This window comes from Manis pentadactyla, chromosome 15 (assembly GCF_030020395.1).
Source record: "Manis pentadactyla isolate mManPen7 chromosome 15, mManPen7.hap1, whole genome shotgun sequence".
Classification (NCBI taxonomy): Eukaryota; Metazoa; Chordata; class Mammalia; order Pholidota; family Manidae; genus Manis; species Manis pentadactyla.
The window spans coordinates 22,527,608-22,554,581 of NC_080033.1; the positions used below are offsets into that span (position 1 = coordinate 22,527,608).

The 26,974-nt window shown below is 45.0% G+C and overlaps 1 non-coding gene across 1 annotated transcript; it reads left to right on the forward strand.

Annotated features, from left to right (window-relative positions):
* Positions 1–3,052: 3,052 nt before the first annotated feature.
* LOC118934433 (U1 spliceosomal RNA) lies at positions 3,053–3,210 on the forward strand. The gene has a single exon (XR_005033465.1). It is a non-coding gene; the product is annotated as a U1 spliceosomal RNA (small nuclear RNA).
* Positions 3,211–26,974: the final 23,764 nt, after the last annotated feature.

Genomic DNA, 26,974 nt, shown 5'->3' on the forward strand with positions numbered 1-26,974 from the left:
AATCTGACTGAGCTTCATCTAGATCAACTACTACCTTACACGAAACACAAAGCACAGGGGAACATGTTAAGCAACACTATGGGAACATGATCAAAACCATCCAGATCGTGTGAAATTATAGGACAAATGATCCAGTTCTTCAATAATTAATTGCAAGGAAAATAATCACACTTAGACTCTAAATCAAACAACTGGTAAAAAAAAAATTTGGTATTTTGAAAGTACTATTTCATGATTTCAGGATGATAATATGTTTATAGTTTTAAGATATTTTTCTGTATTTTGGAAATACATGCTAAAATATTCACAGATGAAATGTAAGATGTCTGGATTTATTTCCAAATAGTTTTATGCAGCAGTAAGGAAAGTGGGTAAAGGTATAGATGGAAACAAGATAGGACATTAGTAATGGGTATATGTTTGAATTGAGTTCTGTTTGAATTTTTTTATCTTTTACTTTTTGCAGGATATTCTCAAACTTGGGAATCAGCATTGATGCCTGACTGAATTGCCTGGGCTGGAGTTTAGAACAACTGGTCCATTTGTGACTTACTCTGTGACTATGTGCACATCAGTTCTCACCTGTGCATTCAAGAAATGTTATTAAGGACCTCCTCTCTGCTTGAGCTTCTGAAATTATGACACTTACACTCTAGATTAAAAAGTGACAAAGCAGGAAGCTGCCAGATGGGAGTACGGAAGGCTTCGTTTTGGTTGATATATGTCCCGATAGATGAGAAGCAGTTCCCTGGGTGGTGTCAGTTCACCTTTGGTAAGATAAGATGGTCAGACCAGATTGACAAGGAGGACGCATTTAGTCCTAATAGAGTCTGTGATTATAAAATAGGTTAATCTGTTAGATTAACCTACCTGTAACCAGTTTTTCTTCTATGTGTGTATCCCTCTGGGGAGTTGAGAGACACCCCCTCCCCACCCCTGCTGTGGACTTCCTGTCGTCTTTCTTTATTTTACTAGTGAAGCAAGCCAGACTAAGCTGTTGGTCTCATGTTTAGAGGCCAAGACATTATACATTAGCTCGTCTATAACCTTCTTAGGGAATGGTCTCTTGGGCACACAGATTATTTCCATCCATCTAATTCCCAAAGCATTTCACATACATATGCTGGTAGTTAGGCCCAGCCTAGATAATAAAGATATTTGCCCACCAGAATGTAAGTGTCTGCAGCTGATACCCTCAGCTTTCCCAAATGTTCTTATCTTCCCTCTCTTCCTATACAACATACAGTTCAAGATACAACATGCAGCCTTGCCTTCAGATTAACTAGTTCATCCTGATACTCTGCCACAACAGGTCAAACTGTGTTTTGACGGCCCTTTTGTCCAAGTGACATGAACTATCTGTTAGGGCAAAGCTTGAAACAGCAGTGGTCATTTGACAAGTAGTTGTCTGTATCACATCTGTAATCTGTTATGGAAAATTATGTCTGGTTTTTCTGTTTATTCTTTTCATCTCAGTTTTTGTGGATGTTTGTACTTTAAAAGAACAATTTCCTAAACATTTGGAGAAGATAAGAATCTTTAAATTTGGTTGTTATATGTTTGTTGAATGAGTTTGCCTGGGCGTGATGCAGAGTCAAACACATTATCTTCATAGAGAACTAGCAAGCATCTTGCAGTATGATCCCTAGCCTGGCAGAGGGCTGAGCATGCTAGGAACTCCCCTAATTCTTTATACTATAAACTAAAGGTACACTTCACTGTGAGAAAAAATATTGGGAAGTTAGCTATGACATACTGTTATGTTTCCACTGACTGTGTAAAAGCTTCTTATATTAATTTAATTAGAATAACCTAATAGAAAACTATAATTTTCTACTTTTTCCAATCAGTTGAAACAATTTTTAATTTTTTTTAACCACCCAGATGGAATTCATTCCTCCAAAGCCAATCCCTAAACCTTAATTTTTGTGCTAACCATCATTATTGCTTAGGAATTATGCTAAAAGAATAGTTGAGACCTAGTTTCTGGCTCTTGAACACCAGCCTGGATCAAACCAAGCCTCCCACCTCAAACAACCAGAACAGTTGGATAATTTTAAAAATCTTTCTGAAAACATCAGAGATCTACCCAGGCAGTGAAAACTTGAAAGGGCAAGATCCTGGAGAGAAGAAAAGCATAGAAAGTGAGTCTGACATTTAACACTTGTCTTAGCTTGGGTTGCTACAAAAAAATATCATAGATTGGGTGGCTTAAATATTTCTCACAATTATGAAGACTGGAAGTCCAAGACTAAATTGTCAGCAGGTGTGGTTCTTGGTGAGGGTCCTCATCCTGGCTGGCAGATGGCTGCCTTCTCTTTGTGTCCTCACATGACAGAGAGAGTGTGCACTTCTTTTTATAAAAGCACTAATCTCATTATGGAGGCTCCACCCTCATGACCCATCTAAACCTAATTACCTCCCAAAAGCTTCACTTCTTTATTCCATCACATTGGGGGTTAAGGCTTTAACATATGAATTTGGGGAGGGGACACATTTACTCCATAATACAACTATTGTTCCTGTAAAGGAATTTAATTCTAAGAGCATTGACTTAAAGGCTAAGAAGCTGAGCAAAGCTTTGGCCATCTCAGAGAGGGCCTGGTAATATCCTAGGCTTTTGGTTATACTAGTAGTAAGGGAAATCAAAAAAGGACCAACTCTTACTCTTACAAAGATACAGCTTTGAAACTAAATTAAGATGGCCTGCCTCCATACTAACTGCTTCACAAAAGCAAAAGAAAATCTCTGGAGAAAGCATCATCTACATTATCACAGGTTTTCATGTACAACATGTAGCATTTGATGAAAATTTACTAGGCATATCAGGAAACAAGACCAAATGACCCAAAACCAAGAGAAGAAATAGATAATAGAAATTGACTCTCAGGAAATCCAGTTATTGGAGTTATGAGATATAGACTTTAGTATAACTTGTAATTGATATGTTTAAGAAGAAAAAAGACAAAAAGGAAAATTCCAACAGAGAATAGAGTATAAAAAACATGAATGGAAATTTTATAACAAAAAATATAATTAAAAACATTAGATGCTACTTATCTGGAAGGGGAGATACCATGATCATGAAGGTGGTTTTCACAGGGTGAGGCTTATCCATTCCACTCCAGATGTGCTGACCCCTGTGATTTCCTCAAATGTGGGAAACTAGACTGCATAATTTGTGGTAGTGGGGGACTGCGTTCACACTTAAAAAAAAAACATTAGATGAGTTCAAAGCAGATTTGACACAGATGAAGAGAGAATTAGTGAATTGGAAGATATATCAGAAGAAAATATCTGGACTGAAGCATAAAGAGACAAAATGAAAAATACAGAAGGAGTATGTCATATTTGGACATAGTGAAAAAGTTTAGCATAATTGTAATTGAAGTCAAAAGAGGCAGAGAAAGAATGGAACAGAATTCCATTTTTGAACAGATAATGGTCAGGAATTTTCCAAAATTGATGAAAGAAGAATCCACAGATTCAAGAGGCCCTGTAGAACCCTAAGCCATATAAATACAAAGAAAATCACACTAAGACACTTATAGCAAAATTACCAAAAACCAAAGTATAAGAGATAATCATAAAAGTAGCCAAATAAAATGATAAGATTACCTTCACTGCAGCCACCATAAGACTTACAACTAACTTTTCAACAGAAACCATGGGAGCCAGAAGACAATGCAATAACATATTTACAGTGTGAAGAGTCAATCTAGAACTCTATAACTAATAAAATGTTCATCAGTAATGAAGATTAAGTGAGGTTATTTTAAAATAGATGAAAAGTGAGAGCACTTGTCACTAGCAAATATACACTAAAATAAATACTAAGGGAAATTCTCTTATACAGAAGGAAAATTATTATAGTCGGAATCTTAGAAATGCAGAAAGAAGTGAATGCAGAAAGCAGTAGGGAGATTAAGTGGATAAACTACATGTTGAGACATACCTTAGGCATAATGTGAGAAAGGTAGAAAGTGCAAAGATGAATATTGGCAAAAAAATAATGTCTTATAGGGTTTAAGTACATATAGATTTTTTCAACAAAATACATGTAAGAATTAAAATGTATGACAACAATAGAACAAAGTGGGAGGGAGTGAATAGAGTTAGAATATATTAAGGTCCTTGCATTGTTCAAGAGCTATTAAAATTACTAATTTATTTTAGACTTTAATAAGGGTACCTACAATCTGTCCTAATCTGCTTGGGCTTCCATAACAAAGCAACACAGACTGGGTGGCTTAAACAGTGGAAATTAATTTTCTCACAGTTCTGGAGGCTGGAAATCTGAGATCAGGGTGGCAGGTTGGCCGGGTTCTGGTGAGAGCTCTCTTTTTGGCTTTCAGATATCCCTGTCTTGCTGTGTCCTCAGATGTCAGAGAGAGAGCGAACTCTCCCTTCTTATAAGAACATTAAGTCTATCAGATCAAGGTCCTACCCTGATGACCTCATTTAACCTTAATTACTTCTGTAAAGGCCTTATTTTCACATAGTCCTATTCGGGGTCAGGGCTTCAACATATGAATTTGGTGGGTGGGGTGGGGGACACAATTCAATCCATAACATAATCTCTAGGATATATAGCCACTAAAGGAATGGTAAAAATATATAACCAACGAGCTAATAACAGAGAGGGAAAAGACATGAAAACAATTACTCTAAAAGATGGTGAGGCAAATAGAAAAAGAAATAAGAACATTATAGATTTAAAACCAAATATAGAAGTAGTTAAATGTAAAGGAACTAAATACTGTCATCAAACTATAGAAACTGTCAGGGTAAATAACTGAAACCCAGCTACATGTTGAGACATACCTTAGGCATAATGTGAGAAAGGTAGAAAGTGCAAAGATGAAAAAAAAAATCAGACTATTAAGTCTGGCAATCTGCATGTAGCAAGGAAACAGGGCACAGGAGAGCTTTCCTTCTGGTCACCCATGCTTGCTGGGCTTTGCCAGAGGCTCAGTGCTGGGCAGTGCCTGTCTGAGTGGAGTTCACAACTCCAGAGAGAAATGGACTTTCACAGAGAAGCCCCCCATGCTTTCTTGACAGCTCTTTGTCCCTTCCTTTCTTCCTCCCTCAGATTTTTATTGAACACCTACTAGGTGCCAGTCTAGTCAACATGTTTTTTTTCCCTAACCTAAGACTCATATTCTTTCCAAAATACTATGACATCTTTTTAAAAAGGGAGGAAGCAGGAGATTCTTCTCCCCAGTGAACTTTGTGAAATACCTGTAAACTTAAAAAGCAAATGGGCAAATAACAGAGGTCGAGGTAACAAAAAAGAAAAAGGAACAGGAAAGCAACCTTTATAGAGCCCCTGTGATTTGTTATCTGACTGATCCCCATAGTAACCTAACTGGAAGGTATGAATATACTTTATAGATCAGAAATTAAGACACAGAGGGGTTAAGTAACTTGCCCTGAGGCCCCAGCTCACAAACTGAGGATCTGATATATAGGTGCCAAGGCTTTTGACTCTTGGTCCAGTGTTCTTCCCGGCATACCAGATGACTGAGTCATAGATGTTCTGGAGGCCTTTTTCTACACTTGTGGAGTCCCCGGGCTTGGGGGTGGCATGTGTGAAGCACTGTGAAGAAATTGGGGGAGCACATTTCAGGCTCTACATCTGCTGTCCTGATGGGTTGAAATGCCCAGATGCCCCAGGTCGGGTGAGAGGCTGGTGCCTCCTCCCCCCATTGCTCACTCCTTGGCCTCCCTTTCCCTGGGACTTCACACTACCTTGTTGTCTTCTGGCCAGTGATAAAGCATGGGAAGGTGGGTGAAGGCCTTGGTCCTTGTGGGTAACCCTTTTGTCATCAGGGTCGTAGCATTTCCTTGACAGTTTCCTTACTCATTAACAACTGGCATCTGCGTAGATGGCTCTGGTGCAAGATGCCCACCTAGTCCTTTTGGCTGACAGTGTAACAGTGTGGCCTCCTGTCCTCAGGACACCCTGCACACTGGATCTTTCTCTCTGGGACCCAGCTACCCATTCTCAGGTAGGACCTTACCCTGTGTGCTCTAGGTTCCCAGCCCTGTCCTGCCTGGGGTGCTGGGCCTGAACCATGGGTCTGGGTGGGGTAACCAAGCCTCAGCATTTCTAACAGGCAGAGGATTCCTGGTGCTTTATTTGTGACTGCTTCTGACTGGCCTGGACCTTGACCTAGACTTCTCCCTTGACCAAACTCCAGTCCTGGCTTCTGCTTTGGGATGCCAACATCCGCATGTCCTTGTGCTCCTGAGCCATTGCCAACAATTCATGGCTTCCCTGGCTACATCTCTGCACACACCCCTCTCCCCAGGTTGTGAGCAACTGTCCTGGATCTTCCTGGGACCTATGCCCGCCCTCCTTGCCCTGCAGGGGAGCTCCTCTGACCATACCTGCTGAGTAGCTTGTGGGGAGGCCAGTGAAGCCTCCATGAAGGGCAGTCCGGGTGGAACACTTTAGCAGAGATGGCAGCATGTGGATTGCTTTGTTGTAGTCTAGAAACAAGGTTTTACAAAATTGCCTGGTAATGCACACTCTCCCGGTACCTGAAGCTTCGTGGTGGGATGACGGCTTCACACACAGCTTAGTCATGAAAACCAGCACTTGATGTTTTGACTGCTCAGCTTTGACAAAGTGACATCAAAGCAGCTGCATCAAGCTGGCCCATGCCAGGAGGTCCTGTGGGGCAAAGACAATACTTCACGTGGGCCCTCTTATTCAACCCTTACGATCACCTTATGGGGCATATGGTGCTGCCTCTCTGAAAAGTGAGGCTTCGAGAGGTTAGGTAACTTGGCAGCAGTCACATAGCACATCCATGGTAGGCTAGGATTCAACACCAGGCTTGCTCAAGCCCAGGCTCACAGGACACTTAGGTTGGTGTGTGCTCCTTGCATTTTCCACATGCTGTAGGCTCAGGGTAGGGATGGGGTCAGACAATCCTGACTTACAGTGGCTCCACTTAGGATTTTTCAACTTTACAATCGTGTGAAAATGATACCCATTCGATAGAAACCACTACAGAGTAGAAATTCACTTTGAATTTTAAATGCTGATCTTCTCCTGTCCTTGTTATATGCGGTCCAGTCCTCTTTCTTGATGCTGGGCTGGGCAGGGCAGTGAGCCTCAGCTCCCCATCAGCCATGTGGTCACAGGGCAAACAATCGATAGACTCACAAGCATTCTGTTCCCATACAACCATTTTGTTTTTCACTTTCAGTGTGGGAGTCAATAACTTACATGAGATATTCAGCATTTTTATTATAAAATAGACTTTGTGTTAAATGAATTTGCCCAACTGTAGGCTAATGAGTAATGTGTAAGGTAGGCTAGGCTAAACTATGATGTTCACTAGTTTAGGTGTATTAAATGCATTTTTGACTTAGGATATTTTCAACTTATGATTGAATTTATGATATTTATGATATATTGATCATATATATCAATTTATAATATTTAGTGGGTTTATGGGGATGTAACCCTATCACAAGTCAAGGAAGATCTGTAGTCTTTACTTCTTCGAAAAAATATATCCCCCTGCAACTCTTCACATTAGACTGCGTTTCCCAGCTTTGTAGACCTTGACAAATGCAGAAGAAGTGGGACAAGAGCAGGAGCGCCCTGGCAGGTTAACACGCCAGCAATGTGGGGACGTGGTGGCTCTCGCCCTGCCTCAGTGCCTGGAGCTCCCCGGCCCCCACCCCAGAGGCGGAGACTCTGCTTTGATGCCCACAGAGTTGTGTCCACACACAGGTCTGGGTAACTGGCAAGTACACGTTTGCCTTCTCCAGTGACCACGTGTCCCAAGGGATACATTTGCTCTAAATAACACCTTCTGAGACCCATTGCCCCTCCTGAAGGGAGGACACCCAACTGCAGAGAATCCGGAGGGAGGCCTCTGGTCAGGTCCCTCCTGGGACAGAACAGGAATCTCCACTCCTTTGGACCTGGCTCAGCCGTCTCTCCCTCAAGTGCCCAAATGCCCATTTTTTTTTTTGCAGAAAGGGCCCCAAATCCCAGGCCCTCTGACTGCTGGCAGTCACATCCAACCAGCCCCCACTCCCAGCTTCCTGGCTGCCCCACATCGGGTATGGGGCCAGGCTCTCTGACAGCGGCCTGGGGATGTCGGCCACCGCTGATTGAAGTCCCCGCTTCCCTTGTACAAAGGCAGCATAATTAATCAGGCAGTAATGAATTCAGGTACCACCAGCTTGTCACCTCGAGAGAGAGGCTATCTGAGAGGGATGGAATTCAAAAGAGGGAATCAGGTCACCATTAGGATTTTTTTCAGCATTAAATGTTAATATTTTGTGGAAGATTTATTGGAATTTGACCAAAATTTGGTCGGCTGACCTTCAAGAACCTCTGCTCCTCTTCTGTGCCCCTGACCCACTCTGGCTCAGGGCCACCATCTGAGGCTTTCTCAGCTCAGGAATGATTGCCTATGTACACCTGTTACTCAGCGTCCTCTGAGATGGGGCCATGGGGAAGGGGAGGGCAGGGTCCCCCTCACTGAGACGCTGGGCTCCCCAGGGCTCTGCCTGCAGCAGCTCAGGTGATGGCTCAAGGCCACATATGCCGTAGAGAGGGTGGGGTGTTGGTGGGGGTGCTGGGCACTGTATCTGGACCCTGATCACACTGGCCTGTGCTCTCCTCAGCTTTCAGGAGCAGCCAGCCCAGAAATGTGGCTAAGGGCATCAGCAAAGCATGGATGCTGCAGGCAGGCTGATCCAAGTTCAGATCCCAATCTTCCCAGGGCCCTGCTGGGATGTTTGAGGGAAGTTGCAGGAACTGGTGTTGGCATCTGTCAACGTGGCACAGTAAACAAAGTGGCAGCTGTGGGCTCGCACACAGTAGGCACTCATCTGGGCAAGGCTCCTGCAGTTGGAGCCCTGCAGAGCCCAGTACCCTGGGCTGAGGCCGGGGCTGGGACTAGCCCACTAGTGGCTGCACAACTCCGCATGGAGGCTCCAGCTAGTTGTGAAAAGCCAGGGCAGGGCTGCAGGGCCTGAGGTGTGGCATATGCCAGGGTCTGACTAAGCACTCCTTGTCAGTGCCATCTCACATCACTGCCACCTTCAGGATCAGCAGCCCCAAATGCCATGAGAATACTGAGAAGGCTTCCCAGAAGAGGTGATAGTTGATTCTTTTTAAAGGAATGTCAGAGTGGCAGGGTGGCCCAAAGCTGCTGTGTCCACATACAAAGTGAATGAATGGCTTGAGATCCCATGTGTCCTGAGGGCTTGCTCTGTGCTCAAGCAGGGAAGCTAGTGATAGTGTGAAAAGACAAACGAGACTCATTTTTTTTTTTAATGAGTGAAGAATATGAACAGGTAATTTACAGATGATGCATGGAAAATGGCTTGTAAGTTTATTACCAGAAAAATGCTCAATCCTGCCCAATCTTAAGGGAAATGCAAATTTAAAAAGATGGCATTTGTCACTTCTCAAATGGACACAGATTCACAAGTCTGATAGTATCAGGTCCTAGGGAGGATGCAGGATACTGCACTCAGAATCTGCTGGACAGCGCGTGGCCAGTATGCCTCACTTTGTACAGCCTCAGAATTGCCATTAGTGTTGCTGGGAACCAAGCAAAATAAAATGTATCGAGCCCTCAGCATATTTGGAGGGCCTAGAGATGCCTGTAACCTGCAACCCAGCAGTTTTCCTTCTGCCTTATTTACCCCCAAGAAACATATGTGCATAGAGAGAATCATGGCACTAGCCTTTATAATAGCAGAAACCTAAATGCTTATCAATATTGGAATGCCTAAACAGATTGAGACATCTTCAAAGCATGGAGTTTTAAAAATACAGCAAGTTTTAAAAACTGAGTTGGATCAATATGTGTGCAAATAGATCTCTAAGATGTATTATTGAACAAGAAAACAACCTGCAGAACAATATATGTATAGTTTATGTAAAAAATGTCAACAACTAATACTACATAGTTTTAATGGAGTCCCACTTATGTTGCAAAAGCGTAGAAAAAAGTCAGGAAGAATATATACAGACTCAGAGGTTGTCTTTTAGAAGGTTGAGGGGTAGCCATGGATTATAGGAGTCCAGGGGGACTTGAACCTTCTTAATAATGCTGTCAGTTTTTTGGAGGCAAGTGGGTTAATGTACCCCAAGTATAAGGTTAATTTTTAAAAGTGGTTTGGCTAGGGGAAACATCTAGGGCTCTTGGCAGAATAAAACGTGATAAGCTGAGAGAATGGCTAAGGAGGAATGAGTGAGCCTCTATGAGCAAACACCCTGCAGGGCTTGTGGAGGGGAGGAAAGGGAAGAGGAGAGTGAGAAAGCCAGGCAGCTTGGGCACAGCAGGGACCACCAGGGAGGGAGTGAAGAGCCCAGGGTGCTTATTGCTTAGTCCTTGGCCTGACTGGCTTTGCAGCAGGAGCCTTGACGCACACAGATGTATTTCCTGATGCTTAACTTTACAGCTGTGACCACCAAGGTTCTTCCCACACCCCTCCTAGCCTCTTTTTAGGCTGGAGATCTGTTTATCCTGCAGCTCAGACAGGAAGTCTTGGTTATTTTGTATAAGGACTGAGAATTTAAAATCAGTGCTCCTGCTGCTGACCCCTCTGAAAACATCATCCAGAGGAAGTCAGTTGTGGTCCTGAGTATGCATTGCTGTCCAGGGCTGCTCAGCAGGACAGGAGGCCTGCCTCTGCCCACGGCCATGTGGATGGGGAGCCTGCCTCTGCTGGGTCATGCTCAGGGGTCCTCAGCTGTGGGTGTTCGGGCTTACAGGGGCAAGGGGGTAGGAGGCAGGTCCATGATGGAGAGCCTCAATTGCTGGCCAACTCTGCCCTGGGCTCAGCACCACAGAACAGAACTAGGCCAGTGAGATGTACAAGAAAGAGTAAAAGCAAGCTTATCTCCAAGACTCCAGGGCATGTTGGCTTTGGAGTCTGATCTGACTTCATAGTCTAGCTCAGCCTCATGGCCAGTATGCATAACTGTGTGCAGCCGCACATAACTTTGTGCGCCATCAGGGTTGCTGGGAACTAAGCGAAAGAGAGTATGTAGAGCCCTCAGCATCATGAATGGCACCCAGTAAATGATGGTGGTGACTGATAATCATAATGTTAATAATACTTCTGCTCCTGACTTTCCAAGATCTTTATCAGGACAGCAAACCTTTATGTAATATGAATGTGGTTTCTGATAGGTCATAGAATAATTCAATCTAGTGTCACATACAAGGAAAGTTCTATTTTAATTCAGTAACTCTTTCCCATCCTGGGTTTCCTAAAGTTGCAGTTTTATTGTTTCAGATCTCTTTAGGAAGGGATGATACCTAAGAGAGATTCCAGTGAGCTGGATTGAGAAGGGCCAGTAAAGAAACTGTTTCCAGTCCTCTAAAGGACGGGTATTTGGAGAAATGGCCACTCCTCCACCATGGGGGCTGGTCCAGACGGATCCCACAATGAGTCTAGGACCAGGGAGAGGTAAGTGAGGCATTGCCTGGAGGCCAAACTTTACGAGGTGCCAAAAAACTCAGGAATTGAGGTAAATAATATTTTAATGCAATTTTAAAACTAAGAATGAATGCAAAAAAAGTCTGTGATGAACAAAATGTCACCACTTTACACACTGGCTTCCAGCCCCTTCTTAGTTAGCCGGTCATCAGCTCTCAGGCTCTGTCGTCCCCCTTCGCTGGCTGTCTAGGGCAGGCCATGCTCTGCCCAGGTCTAGCAGAAGGAATGGGGAGGTGGGCTCTGTGGACCTGCCTTCCATCAGTGTGGGAAGGCACCATGCAACCTTTCTGGACAATTATCTTTTGAATGTGTGTATGATTTTTTTAAATTTATTTTTTGGTGGCCCTGTTAGAGAAATGAGAGATTTAGTCAAAACAAAACATGGAAATAAGGGATAGGAACATGAGAGTTTACAGGGAAAGAGCAGACTTGACAAGTGTTTTGAGAAAGCCTTCTACTTTCTACCATTTGATCTTTCAGAAAATACCCAAGTGTTTGCAAATCCAAAAAATAATTTTTCAGTGTTAAGTGCCTTCACTTCCCCCCGCAATGCTGTTGTAGTAAGTACACTTTCAAGGGTATATACTGTGCCTGCCCTGCTAGGACCTGAGCCCTCTGTACACCTGGTTTGAGAGCTCAGCTGACTGTCTTTCAGACACACACCCATCTCAGTCTGGGGCACATCCTCCATCCCTGGCAGACAGGGTTGGATGCCCAGCTGGCAAGGATACTGTCACACAGGAAGAGACAGGAAACAACTGCAATCTGGAAGATGTTGGTTTGAGAAAACCCATTAATTGGTTGAACCCTCTTATAAAAGAAATAAGATTAGGGGGAAAAAAAACCCAACTATTTCTGGAAGTTGGAAGTCATGTGACTAAAATCATTTTTGTTGTAACAAAATATATTTAAATCAAACTGAATGAATAGTAATATAACCATGTGCATTTATTCTGCCATTCTTCTACCTATTTTTGAAAAACTAATTTGACAATATTTTGAAAAAAGGTAAACTGTGGCCAATTATTTGTGGTGAGCGTATAAATGTGCTGCCAGGGGGGCCTTAGTTCCATCAGGGACGACATGGGGAGGATGGGTCAGGGGGAGGTGGAGGAAATCTAGGGAGGAGAAGGACCCCACTTCCAAAAGAAATGATCGGGGACCTGGCAGGTGGGTTTTCTTTCAAGTTTTCAGTCAAACACTGCTTTCAAAAAATGGTTTTTATAATTTGTTTTATCAATGATATTCTTTAAATTATTTCTAAAAACGCCATACAAGTGAACGATGAGGTAGAATCCTTTTTGCCCTTCCCTTTATCTGTGGGCTTCATTTTAGAATCACTCTATTTCAGCACCTTGGTTTTGTTGTCTTGCCAGAAAGTTACTTTTCTGTTCAACAGTATATTAATGCAGAATAGAAATAAAGATGCTTTAAAAAATTCTTTCAAGCACAAAAGGAGATAGTTTTCAACAGATAATTTTCCATATTTACATATTTTACCTTAAGCATTTTGTAGTCTCTGCCTACTGGTGAATGGATCAGATTTTTACACTCTTTCAAAATGAACCAGTCTGGCTTCTAAGCCATTGCAAAGGATGGAAATGAATTCTAACTTTTTTTGCTACTTCATTTTCGCATCTTCACATTTCCTTATTTCACATGGTTTAAAATAAAGTGCCTCCAGCATTATTTTTCCTTTCTCAAGAGCAAAGTGAATGTGACTTTTCAGAGGGGTCACAGGATGCCCGGGAGGCCTGTGGGTGTTGTTGGGCCACTGCCTGCTTTCAGCTTGACTGAAGGGCTTGTCAAGAGTTTTCATCTCCTAAGAAACGAGCCCCCGGCGTTGGCCAGAAGCAGGAGAAGGCAGCAGTATGAGTCCCACGCTGGTTCTTTCCCACTGACATCAAATCCTGAGGTTTTAAAGTTAATCCCACACAAAGACAGCCCTTCATTGTGGTGCCTATTTGAAATTAGACTAGCAATAATGACCTTTCTAAGATGTCTTGTTGTTAAGATAGCCCCCTGCTGAAATTGAAAGGCTGCCGGAGGGGCCCCCCAGAGTGGGTGAGACATCTCAGCAGCCCCGTCAAGGTGACCTCTTGGCCTGGTCGGGGTGCCGCCGGGCGGCAGGAAGCGCCGCTAGCCCAGATGGCCAGGCTGCCTCGGGGCCCTTGCGACCTGGAGCCACCGTTGCTTCCCAGGTCTGAGCTGTTGACTGTCCCCAGCTGAGAACTGCTCTTTACCTCCAGGTCAAACAGATTCCTTGAGTTTTAACCAGCATTTTTGTTAAAGGGAACTGGAGACATAAAGGGACTAAAACTAAACATTAGCAGAAAAGCAAAGGAAGCCGTTACCCCTCCAAGGATGAGGAGCCCCCAGGGGGCACAGATGGGAGCTGGGTGGTCCTCCGTAGAACCCCCGCTGAACCTACGTGTCTTTTCATTTTGCACAGTGGCATTTCTTCCCCAAGCAAACTGCCTTGCCCAGAACATGGGTGCAGTTGGGTGCAGCTGGGTGCAGCCAAGTGGGCCAGCCTGGGTTCCAGCAGCTGGCTCTGCCCTCTGAATGGGGGTAGCATGGCCACCTCTCCGCTAGGCATGGGGCACTCATCCACCGTCTCTACAGTACCTATGGGCTTCTCACACGGTGACTAAGAAAACATTTCTCAGGAAGAACAAACATTAACGTGCAACGTGCCAGCACATTAAGAGTAACTGAGGAGTGTTTAGAGCTTGTGTTGTTTGAATGTGACCTTCTTACCAGACTAGACCGGAATAACAATTTCATTATTCCCTCTAACTGCTATGCTTCTAAATAATTAGATATTGTAATCATTTCCATCAGGGACTCCATTTGAAACCTTGTTTCAGTTAAGATGGTCATTGTGCCACCCTGGCCTGCATGCAGGTCTTGGTCTTTAGAAATAGAAAGTGCATGTTTAGCATTCTGTTATTTGTGTTGCACACCGTGAGCCGCTGTTATGTTTTCCTGATGTTCTTATTTAGAGCAGGATTCTGTGCTGTTGGATTTTGAGATTCCAAGTACAGCATCCTCTGCAAAGGTTTTATCTCATTTGAGTTGCTTCTTTTAACCCTTGGCAGTGGTTTTGAAGAGAAGAAACACAATGAAGACAGTCTGAGAATTTTGTAAACAACCAAAGCTGACTTATCAAAAGAGCACTTTTTATAGCGCACTGGTCTCTGGCAAACTTCCTTCTCTATTTCGGATGCTGCAGAATGTGCTGGGTCTAGTCTTTGCATTCAGAAAGTTAGAATGACACCTCCTTTTCTGTTTTAATATATTTCACCTCTCTGAGGCAGACGCATCAGAAGCTCACAAGGAAAACCGATACCCTCCCCCACCCCCACCCCGCAGTGAAATTAACCGGAGTCACGTGGAAAACAATTCAAGCCTTGTAGGAAAAGGGAGCCATTAAAATGTGCCCTGAGCAATGGGCTGCACCCAGTCTTGCAGCCTGGTGCTCAGCGGCAGCAGACAGGAGGCTGCTCCCCAGGATGGAGGGAGCCTTGTTGTGTGCCACAATTAAAATCAGCTCCTCTGCCAAAAAATAAAAGGGAGGAGGGAAGAAGGAGAACATCAAAGACAGATTGAAATGTGTAGTTAGTAATAAGAGTGGTCTCCTCTTGAACCAAAGCCTGCAGCGATTCACGGCCCCCTTGTTAATGAGAAATTTTGACCTCTGGTTTGTAAGTTAAACTTGTAATCCCAGCTAATGAAGTAAATCACTTCCAACTTGAGTCTGTTGTTCCCTGTCTGCTTTGCACACTGGGTCTGAGAGTGAGGATCCAGGTCCACATGCATGAATCGAGGGAAATATAATTATCTGGGGACTGCATAGTTTCTTGCATGTTGAGCTTGTGCTCGCAGTAATGCTGCAGGCGCCCACTGTAGACCTGTGCAGTGTTTTGTGCTAAGTTGCGTATTGATAAGAAAGCCTGTTAGGCTCCAGGTTGAACAGCAGGATTGAATGACACAGTGCAGGGAGGTAAACTGGGGACCCCACACACCACATTTCTTCTTAGAAAATAGAAGCACGTGTTACTCAGCTCCATGCCAATGCACCGGGCGTGCACCAAGCGTCCAGTCCGGTGCTTTGCATATGGCAGAAGTGGATGCATATTTGCTGGAGAAATGCTGCTGGACGAAGAAGAAGTATTTGGGTGATTTGGGGTTTGGAGGGAAGAACGATCACCTAAGGAATGTGAGTGCATCCAAGAAAGGCAGGGCTGAGGAGTCTGTGAGCTGACTGACTGCTGACTGCCCTGAGAACTGGGGAGGAGAAAAGCCCTTGTGTGGAACTGGATACAGCAGGAACACAAAAGGGCTTCCTTCTTACAGTGACAGATCAAAGTTGAGAGAAATTGGGCTAAAAAGTCATCCTATTTTAATTGCTTGAGGGCAAAAGTAGGTATTAGGCTATTGTTTCATCTATAAGGGATTTTGTTCAGATAGCTGTTGGCTTTCTGTTTAATACTTGGAGGGCCCTATATTTAGCAGATTCCATGACAGTCACATTCTATTCCTCCTGACTAGTCTAAATTCTCTCAAAAAATTTCCAGATTATTTTGTAAATTATTTTGGCTTCTGATTGGGTAACAATACTATTAATTTTCTGCCAGAAGACAACTCAGCCACACAATATGGTGTATCCTTGGGGCAGTTACCTTGGGGCATAAGCCATTTATAGAGGAATCTTCTGGTCTCTAGGGCATAGTATCCCTCCCTACGAGTATGGGATGCCTTTTCTGGAACTCAGTCTGCCATCCTCCCAATGGCTCTTGTTCAGAAAAGGTAGGGAAGCTGGCCCTTTTTTCCCCTTGTCTCTTATATTGGACATCCTAGTCCCTCCCCATACCCTTTGACAAGTATCAGCCTAAAAGGTTTCTGGAACCTTCTTCAAGCTCTCTAAGCACAAGGAGGGAGTTTGGGAGGGAGGATTTTTTAAACCAATGATCCCTGTTATTTCTGTTGAAGGGCACTCATAGTCTCCTTGTGTATCTCTCTGGTTTTTCATTAGACAAGGCAAAGCATGTGGGCATTTGTCCTGTTTGTGTGACCCTGCAGAGAGCACTTGGGTGACTCCCCAGGCAGGAAAAGTCACTGACTGGTGTCTGAAATCTGAGGACATCTGGGGCCCGAGGCCAGGCATTTAGGTCTACTACAAACAACAGCACATTATACGTAAAGTGATTTGAATAATCTAATTTTTCCTCTAAATTTGAGCACGTATAAAATGGTAATTTTGTCAAGTGGAGAAAATGCCACAGTGAATCTGTTCTCAGATAGTATACCTGGGATGTTGGGAGGGCCCAGGAACATAATCATGGTTTATTAGCTTCACAGGCTTTTTCCTTTGTTTCTTTTCATTTAATTCAAAGTGAAACAACTCAGCATGCAAAACTAAAATTAGCTGGAAAAAAAGGTGTAAGTGAATAAACAGGCAGATCCATTAGAGTCGATGGGTTATCGGATCCCTTGCCGCTCCTCAGACAGCAGCCTATTAAAAGTGGTAATGTCCGCTGCAGGCAATGCCCTGGGCAAAGAAAGAAGGCCGAGGCAGGCCTATTTCACATGCATCAGACACAAGAATTAAATAGACCAATGTTCCCTAAAAGACTGAAGTACATCTCTTTCTGACGTTCATCTCAGGCAAAAATTCATTGATCTCAGTATGTCCCTTGGCAATTATAAAATATTAAACCCAAGTCACACTTTTCTAGTTGGCTTAATTTTTTCTCTTCTCACAGCTTTCTATTTGATCAATTTTAACAAGTTAGGAGTAGCATCTAATAATAAAAAGTACAGAGTTTAAAAGTTTGTTCTTTTGACATTCTTTCCTTTTTATTTTGTTTTGGGTTTGCATTAACTTGGTGTTATATCAAATGACTTGAATGGTATTTTAACAAACAGAGAGAAGAGTGAGCCAGAAGTTTCTTTCATTGAGAATGATACTCATTACTAGTGGGCATCCAGTGATAAGGACAGTGTGATTTAAAACATTTTTTAGCACATGCCGAAATGGCCTTCTTATTGTTTTATCATCATTAATGCTCCCCTATTCCAAAATTACTGTGTGGTTCGAGCTTGGAGTATCTGGTAGGGCTAGAGGTTTGAGTATGTTCCACTGAGATTTACAAAAGATGCATATCCCTTTCCCCATTTTTATGCATATGTAATTTTAAAGCGTTTGATGTCTGTTAACTCAGAATATAACATAAACGCTAGCAGAGACACACATGATAAAAATTCAGAATTTTAGGAGCCTATTTTCATTTGAATATCAATATGGGAATTATTTTGGGGAAAATGTTGTGTAATAGTGACTTTACTCTCTAGTTCTCCTTGCCATAACTATGAACACATTCATCCAAATCTATAAATTTATTTTTATAATATATAGAATCATTTACATGAAGTAATAAATCCCTCTGGAAAAAAATCTGTAATGATTTTCTCCCTATATTTAGCTTTCCATATGGGAAATTCATTAATTGTCCACCTTGCACCAATTCCTTTATTAAATATTTTATTTATATTTTTTCATTTAATTCTTACCACAAACTCTGAGGTCATGGTCTTATCTCCATTTGTCAGATAAGGGGTTCCAAGGGGCCATGATCACCCAGCACCTTCCTTCTCTGGCCAGCCAGGCCTGTCCTTTCGGGATTTTGCACAGCAGGATCAGAAAGAAAAGCAGAGGGAGAGGAGGTCAGGGTCCAGCGGTGTGAGAGGCCCAGGGAACATCGTTGAGGAGTGTTGAAAAGATAAGGCAATGCCAAGGGAAGAAGCAGGAGAAGGGCCAGGTTTCAGAATCGGTGCTGTGATCTATGTGTCTCCTTCAGACTGTTTAAGAGAGGTCAGGATTGAGCTCGGCTTGCTTTGGTATTATATTTAGATAGGTGAATTGCACTTCTTTGTTTGAGACCCTGCCCAAAGACTGGAACACATGGATGATGGCTTTGTAAGCACTATCTTGAAAGGCCAATTACAATGTTTCAAAGAGAATTCAAAATAGAGTTGGAGCATGGGGATAAGTCTGCTCTAAGCCTGTTGTCTTCTTGGGCTCCTAATAGGCCTTATCTAGGTCTGTAAAGAGGCCCCAGATGCAGAATTTTCTGCACAGTCTGTGGCCACCACTGTATTCTCCTCCTATGCCCATTTCCTCTTCATTTCCATACCTCTTCCTCTCTCTCCCCATGCATGATCATGAATTTCATTTTCCTCTCTTAGAGGTCAAGGATTTTTTCCTCAGGGGCCCAGACTGTGCTGTGAGCTGTCTCTCAGAGTGGTCCAAGCAATGCAGGGCCTGCTTGTGGGACCCGAAGCCCAGGGCTGGTAGGGTGGGCTCACTGCCTCTGGGTCTCCCACAGCCACATCATCTTTCTGAGTTACAGGCTCTCTTTAAGGTCTGTTCCCACATGTGCATGCTGGGACATCTTTAATCTCTCCAGCACATAGAATATGGCCTGACATAGAGTAGGTGTCTAGGGAGGATCTATTGAGCAGAAGATGGAAGGGTGGATGGATGGACAGATGGATAGATGGATAAGTGGGTGGGTGGATGGATGGATGCATAGACTAAAGGATGGTTGACAGTATCTCATGAACTCGTGTTAGGTACTGAGTGTTCTACCCCTGTAAGGAGTATCAGTGTTTTCAAAAGACCTAAGAAGGATGCCACACACAAAGAAATGTGACCTCCAATTGGGGTTTCTTAAGGTGTGCTCCTGGGACCACCTATTATGAGACTCACTTGAGCAGCCAGTTCATGTGGGTCCCTGGGTCCCCCTCCAGACCTCCTCAATCAGAAATGTGTCTTTTCAATAGGCACTCATGTGTTTGAGAGACTCTGCTTTTCTAAAGATAAGATTTGAGGAGTCAAGATGCTGACCTGCTGCGGGGTGGGACGGAAACGCTTACCTGGCTGCCACAGCTGAGACCAATTTTCAGTTCTTTGCACCACCTGCTGTTGGCTAGGCCAAAGCAGTCCCAGGATTCAGCCCAGCCTCCCGGACATGAGGTGTCCCTCCTGCCACAAGGCAGATGCTCTGTGCCCCAGCCCCACCCATCTATCTCAACAGCAGGTTTGCTCCTCATGCCCTGGGGTCAGTGTGGACCTGTGCAGTTCTGCCCTGACCCACATGCTGCCCTGGTTAAGCTCCTCAGGTCCCAGGGACCTTGTGTGCTGAGAGGCACCAGCTCCTCTGGGACTGTGGTTCATGTGTCAGGGACGCTGCAAGCTGTCCAATTCTTCCAAAGGAAGGAGCCTAAACCTTCCTTCTCCTGAGATTTCATCTTCTCTGGGAGGGGTTCCTGGAACATAGCAGCTGTTGTATGGGGGAACAAAGCAGTTTCTTATCATGTGGAGCCTCATTTATGTCATCTGTAAAATGGGAGTAAAAGTAACAACCTTCTTGCCTCATGAATGTGAAAGCCCCTTACAAGTCCTAAAATATTCAAATACAAATGCTCTGTGTACATGTGCACATTTTAACCTTGAATCCTGAAGTGTATGTGGGGTGATTTTTTTTTTCCTTCCTCTATTAGTGGAGCTGGGGTGAGGCTCCTCTCATCCCCAGACCTGAACCCTTATGTGCCTTGGGGGAAAAAGTGCCTCTTGGAGATCAGTGTGCAGCAAAATATTGCACAGGCTTTGTAAGTTGCAGTGCCTCTCCACATTCCTGTTCTCCAGTTTCAATGTTTGTGTTTCTCCTTGTATTAGAAATTTGACCTGGTTTGTGATCATTGCACCCAAGTACCTTAAAATGCAGCAGTGGCCAGTGTGTACGAACTGGTGTTCTTGGTGTGCAGGCTTGCCTCTGTGTGTGTGTGTGTGTGTGTGTGTAGTGTGTGTTCAAGGTAGGCAATACAGTTTACATATTCCCAACCCATGTTAACATGATGTTCTTTCCTGAATATAACATGTTTCTGAAAATTCTCAAATCTTTCACCCTGAAACTCAACAATATTATTATTAAAATGGTTCTGTTTAAAGAACACTTTGGTGAACTTTATTTCCTTTTAATGACATACTCGTTTTAAAGGTCATGGTGTTGAGTTGCTGGAGCAGTGACCTAAGAATAACCTTTCTCTGCTACCTGCATTTCTGATCCATGGTGTTAGCATTCGGAAATGCTCTTTCCTTCGAGTTTCAACAGCTAAATAAGTTGCAGCCCCTTCAGCTATACTCATAAAAATTTGCTTCCAGACAACAGGGTCTGTTTATTGTGTAATAATCGAAATGGCACTAAATTGCAGTGATTGCCGAACACTTAGGAATTGTATTAACCTTTTAAGTGCTGAGCGGTTTTCTGCTGTCTCCCGGCTCAGCCATGCAGCGCAAACATGTTTCTGTCACTGTGCTTCCCTCAGCCAGTGTCATGGGGGAACTAAGTATCCTGCACCGGTAGCAGGCTGGACCCTGCTTGCACAGGGCTAGCCAGAAGAAGGGTGTCTTGCCTGGACCTGTGGCCGAGACGGTAAGCTGTCCTTACCAGAGGTGCTGAGAGGCTGGACTGGCCAGTCTTGGCCCACAAGGTCCTGATTCTGTCCCCTGGCTTCGGCTGTGTGGTGTTTTAGGACAGTTGCTTTATAGCTTGGTCTGAGAGTAGATTCTCCAAAGAGCAAAGCGAGTAGCTGATCTTTCTGCTAGAGCTGCCACATTTGAGAAGCTGCTGCTAGTTGGGTGAGCCCCGGCTGCCCTGCAGGAGGCCAGGTGGTGATGGCATTAGCATCGCCGGGCCCTGCTTGCTGCCAGCCGTGTCCACATTGCTCCTGTGAGCGGCAGGCCCGGGAAGGAAGAGTTAACCAGAAATGGAGCGGCGCCGCTCCAGGGCAGGCAGCCTCGCTGCAGAACAGAGCAGCGTTCGTGCAAAGGCAAGTCATTTCCCGAAACACTGCAGACACACGGCCTCGGGCAGCCTAAAACCTTTGGAGACCAAAATGGCTCGCAGGGGTTGGAAGTAATAAGGTGTTTTTCTCTTCTTTCTCCTTCACTGAAATTTTGAGAGGTTGCTCAGCATTGCTGGGGAACAATGGTGCTGTTTTTGTGTTTTCTATGGGTATTAAGATCCATTATGCTGTGACATTTTTAAGATTGGTTGTCCTGTAGTTTGGTGTTAAATTGAAGTTGTTTGTTTTGAATTTAATTCTTTCATCCTTCAAATGGGAGAAGGCAGCTCTGTGGTGTGGTGAGGCTGGCTCACAGAAGTGTGCCCATCCTGGTCTGGGGCAGGTTTCTTTGCCATACCTGGACCTCAGCAGAATTGGCCGTGAAAGCATGTGACCTATTTCTCTCTTGGAAAATCTGTAAGAATCTTTGTAGACGACTTTCAAAACTAGGAGCTATGGGTCGTGTCCATTATATCTTGAAAGAAACAGGATTTGAGCTGGCTTATAACAGAATGTTATACATCCAATCTGTTATGCTTAATGCAGCCCACATATAATTATTACTACTCTGTTTATAAGAGCGGTAAAATCAGCTTCCATCCAAAAATGACCCAGCAGTAGTGGGCCAGCAGCAGTGGGCCAGCAGCCTCCGAAATGACATCTGTTAACTCTTTGTCAAATGCCCTCTCCTTGTCCCTTTTTCCCAAACAGCTCTGTGGTTAATTATGACCTGAGCATATGACACTCTTTGAGTAGAGAGAACTGCTTAGGGGAAGAGAGAAAATCTAGCTCTGAGAAATTCTCTTCTCTCTCCCTTTAAAAGAAAAAAAAAGCCATTGCAAATTGTTTTAAAATAAACATTCATTTGTAGCACCAGAATAGGCTATTGGAATATGTTTTGATTAAGTCCCAAGATTACAGGGTTACTGTGCAGCATTATGTGTAAAGGCCCAGCCCTTCATGGAAAAAAGAATCACATCAAATTCTTGTCAAACCATAAAAAAGTTTCCATCAGAGGAACATGAACAGCCTTAATGCCTGTGAGCTGGGGACCTGGCCCACGTTTGTGCCGCCCTTATCGACTTCATTAATGGTGAAAGGCAGTTTCATCTTAACTGGTCACTGCAACTTGGAAAGACCAATTTGATAACCCACAATTTAGGCCCAGGCCCAACTTAGGCAGTCATGCCATCTGTGGGCTGCTGCCTGGGGCTCCTGGGGGCTGGATTTCCTCCCTGGAGCCCGTGTGTGGTGGTTTCTTTCCAGTACTGGACCTGGTGTTGCATCTGGGACATCCCTATGTTCAGCCTGCCGTGAGGTGAGCTGAAAGCTGCAGAGTCCTGGGCCTTCCCCTTGGAATTCATATGTCGGCGCAGGGCTGAACTTGCGCGCATTGAGCACTAGATCTCTGTGTTTTCAACCTGCTCACGGCCCTGGGTTCCTGCTAAGTGTCTCTTAGTGATAGCTCACTAGCTTCTCTGCATGGAATTCATCAGAGGATTGGCCAGGAATTGGGCTGAGCCACCCTCACAGAACCAGAACAAATCAAACCTAGCCTGGACACCAGTCCTTGTGAAATCCAGAAGGGCTTCCTTACCTTTGTTCATCTTCGAAGGGCTCTAAGAGGCTGCTGCTCTGCCTCAGGAGGGTCTCCCAGACCCTTCCAGCATTCAGGAAGCTCCTGATTGCTACATTCTGGCTGCACAGCTACCTGTCTTGAGATTGAGGGGAGTAGTTGGTAGCCTGGGAGCTTCCAAAGCTTTCAATCTAAGACCCCAGGGAGCCCTGCTCTGCCTTTGGTGGAGGGGATGTGAACACTGACAGGTCACAGACATGAACAAGGACTGTTCTCCAACCAGTGGGTAGTACATAGAAACCCATTCCACGCTGACATTCTCAGATACTATTTCCATTTCCTTTGCATTTCTGATAGAAATACTTCTTAGTATAATTCAAAAACCCCATAATCTGTCCAAATCCCTTCTTCCCAGAAGCATCTTTTGAGATGCTACCCATGTGGGTTCTGAGCAACTGGCTCCCTTCCCAGCTGAGGGCTCCATTCTTGGAAGCCACAAGGGTGAAAGGGCTCCCAGAGGCTCCCAGAGGGTCCCAGATGTAAGCTGCTTGTTTGAACACCCCAGTGCTGCTCAGACAACAATCCCTTCATGTGTGGGCAATTAAAGGTGACTCTGCTTAGAAATCTAGGTCAGACCAAATGGATGGTGAGTCTGGGAGTAGGTGGAGTGACTCTGGAGGTCGAGAGCGTGGGGAAGGAGGGTCAGTGTTTCTGCACAGATTAATTCACCAAGATCTTGAAGCTATAAGCCACCTAAAGGATCTTAAGCCATGAATCAAAGTCAGACGTTTCAGCTCTGTTCTTTGGTGCTGTTTCTCATCCCAGTCATGAATAAACATCTGTGTGAAATAGGTCTTATTTTCTAATTTTTAACAATCAGTTTCTCCATATACTACTATTATATTCAAAATCAGTTATATGACAGGACCAGAATCCGAAGAAAGTCCTGAAATGGGTGCGCTGGCTTTGTTTTCTGCTGGCTTTTTGCCAGTGAGGTGGGGCTGCCAGACACATTTCCAAAACCATACCTCACGCACAGCCAGATGTTCAGACAAGATCTTATGTGGGGTCTTGTGCCACATAGCAGAGGCCTGGCCCTGGGTCACCTATCCACGGCTTTGGTCCTGCAGACAGCATCTCTGCCCCCTGACTAGATAAACTGCCTAATGTCAGGCCTGCTTGCTTCAGAGTTTTGAGAGCCTGATCCCGGGACAGGGACAGAAGGAGCTGAGTAGGAGTCAGACCCCTCATCCGCAGGCCCCACCCTGCCCTGGGCCCACTGGTCTCTTCCTCTCACATCCCCTGGCTGTGGACACTTGCAGGGAGTGGGCCATGGAAGCTACCTTGTGGTTCTCCTTTCCGATGACACGCCTCTCTGCCCAGGACACAAGTGGGGTGGGGACTCACGTTAGGAGGTCCCTGAAAGGCGGGTGTGGGCCAGGCCTGAGGCAGAGCCTTTTCCTGCCACATCCACTGGGCTGAGGCCTTGGATCTGAAACTCAGGACCTGAAGTTTCCTTTTAGACTCTGTCCTGGGGATGCACATGTGGATTAAATTAGAGTAATATGTTTTTCTAACAGCATTTTGGCTGAAAAGTCAAGCAGATAAATGGAAACAAACCCAGCTTTATGTGAATGAAAGGGGGCCGGGCAGGGGGAGGGGGGCATTTCTGCCTGAAGCACCATAGTGGCAGGGCTGCCCTCCTGGGCCCTCCCCACACTCCCACGTTCCCCTCCAGCCCTGCCCCCTCAGCCTGACCACAGGGCTCCCCCTGCTGCTCAGCACCCCTGGTCGGGCCTCTGCTCCTGCCTAGCTGCCTCCCCAAATCTGGTCTGTGCTGTCCCACCCCTTGGCAGTGGCTGTCACCCATGCTGTGCCCTCTGTCTGGGGTTGTTTGTCAGGTCCGTCTGGCACTGTGGTGAAGAATACACATTCCAGAGGCGCCGTGGGCAGGTGACTCACCTGTTTGACCTTCCATTTCTTCGTAGACATTGTCTGTCCCACAGGGCTCAGGGAGGACTGAGGGTCGTATTTCACGTGAAGGCCTTTGCACAGTGCCTGGGACATGGCTCACATTTGTTGTGCATCCTCCTCCTCATTATTATTGTTCCCACTACCTCTCCAAACTCCCTGGCCTCGGGGCCTGGTCTGCCACTGCTCTACTGACCACCTCCATTGGACAGGGTCATCTCCTCCTTGTGGGATTCCTTCTGCTCCTCCAACTGCTGGTTTCATGCTGCCTAAAGGCAGGGAACCCTCAGGGCAGGGTCCTCCTCATGGTAGCTGCAGGCGTGCAGATGGCTGGTGTTAGATAGCACTTGTTGGTAGTAGATTGGTTTGTGATGATGGCCTTTGCTATTGGTCTCAGTGGGAGGGAAGAGCCGGCCAAGCTCTTCCACAAGCAGCCTGTGTCCCTCACTCCTGGGTCTGCTCACGGGTCCTTCTTGGGAGCTGCTCCCGGAGCTCCCGGGGAAGCAGGTCGTAACTTCCTAACAGTTGAACCCCTAGTCAGGAACTGATTAGTCACTGGGAGACTCAAGAGTCCAGCAGGTGTGTATCATATTTTTGAAACCACTCTGTTCTGTAAACACTTTCAGGACCTGTCACTACAGGAGCCCTTATATGAGAAGATGTTAGTTGAATCCTTCATCCTCATGGCTTCCCTACTCTGGTCCATTGGCCACTTCCTCACCAGAAATCCCTCAGAAATCCTTCCTCCTCAGAGAGCCACTCACCTGACATCCCCCCAAGGACTAATCTTCAAGAGGCAGGAAAAGGATTGTCCCCCCAAATTTTTACACCTGTCCCCAATGCCAAGGGACTTAACATGGGTGTCCTGTGAGTCAAGCACTCAGGAAATGTTGAGTGACAGATATTACTGTCAAGTGATTACCAATCATTTTTCTTGTTTGATCTTTATTTTGTGATTGAGAAAGACTAAGAAGCTGCCTCCCTTTCAGATGTTAGATAATCAGAAGCCCTCCTCTCCTGCTGGTCCTCACAGCCCCACATCTGCTCTTCTCTTCTGGATGGACCACATCCTCCAAGAAGGCAGGGACTACACCCAACTCATTGCCATCCTCCCAATGCCTGGAGCACAGTAGGTGCTGTGTTAATAGAAGCTGTGAATGAATACACAGGAGACAAAGACAGTGTGAGAAACTACAAATTTATAGGTCTCTGCCCCCAGTTCCTGGCACAAGGCTCCCAAAACCCTTGCACTTTCCTAAGTGATAAGGGTGTTGGGAGTGCCTTTTGTTCTAATATTTGATATTTGACCCTGGTTCCTGACCTGGTTCCTGAACCCCTGTAATGTCCTGGGAGATAGGAGTGTGTTTTGTTCTAATGAGGTGACTCTGGGTGGGCTCCTGGAGGGCTGCTGGAGGGGGGCCAGTCATCAGAAACACCAAGGCATGATTAGAAGCTCAGAATTTTCAGCCCTGCCCCCATTCTCTTGAAAAGGGAGAATTCTTGCCTTCCCACAAGAGCCAAATGTGTGCCCAAAGATTCTCTGGAAATGGAGTTGATGATCGATCACGCCTATGTGATGAAGCCTCCATAAAAGTCACAAAAGTACAGGGTTCAGGGGGTTTCCAGGTTGACCACATCCACCTACCGGGAGCGTGAAGCCCCCCAACTCCATGGAGACAGAAGCTCCTGGGTTCAGGACCCTTCCCCCCCTGTGTGTATCTCCATCTGGCTGTTCATCTGTATCCTTTGTCATATGCTCTTATAAACCAGTAAATGTAAGTATCTTTTTTCCTAAGTTCTGTAAGCTTCCCCAGAAAATTAATGGAACCTGAGGAGGGAGTCACAGGAAGCTCTGATTTAGAGCTGATGGGTCAGAAGTATGGGTGACAACCTGGATTTGGGCTTGGTGTCTGAAGGGCAGTGGGGGCAGCCGTGTGGGACCGAGCCCTTACCCTGTGGGCGCTGGAGCCATCTCCAGGTAGAGAGTGTCAGAATGGAATTAGGTTGTAGGCTGGTGTTGCA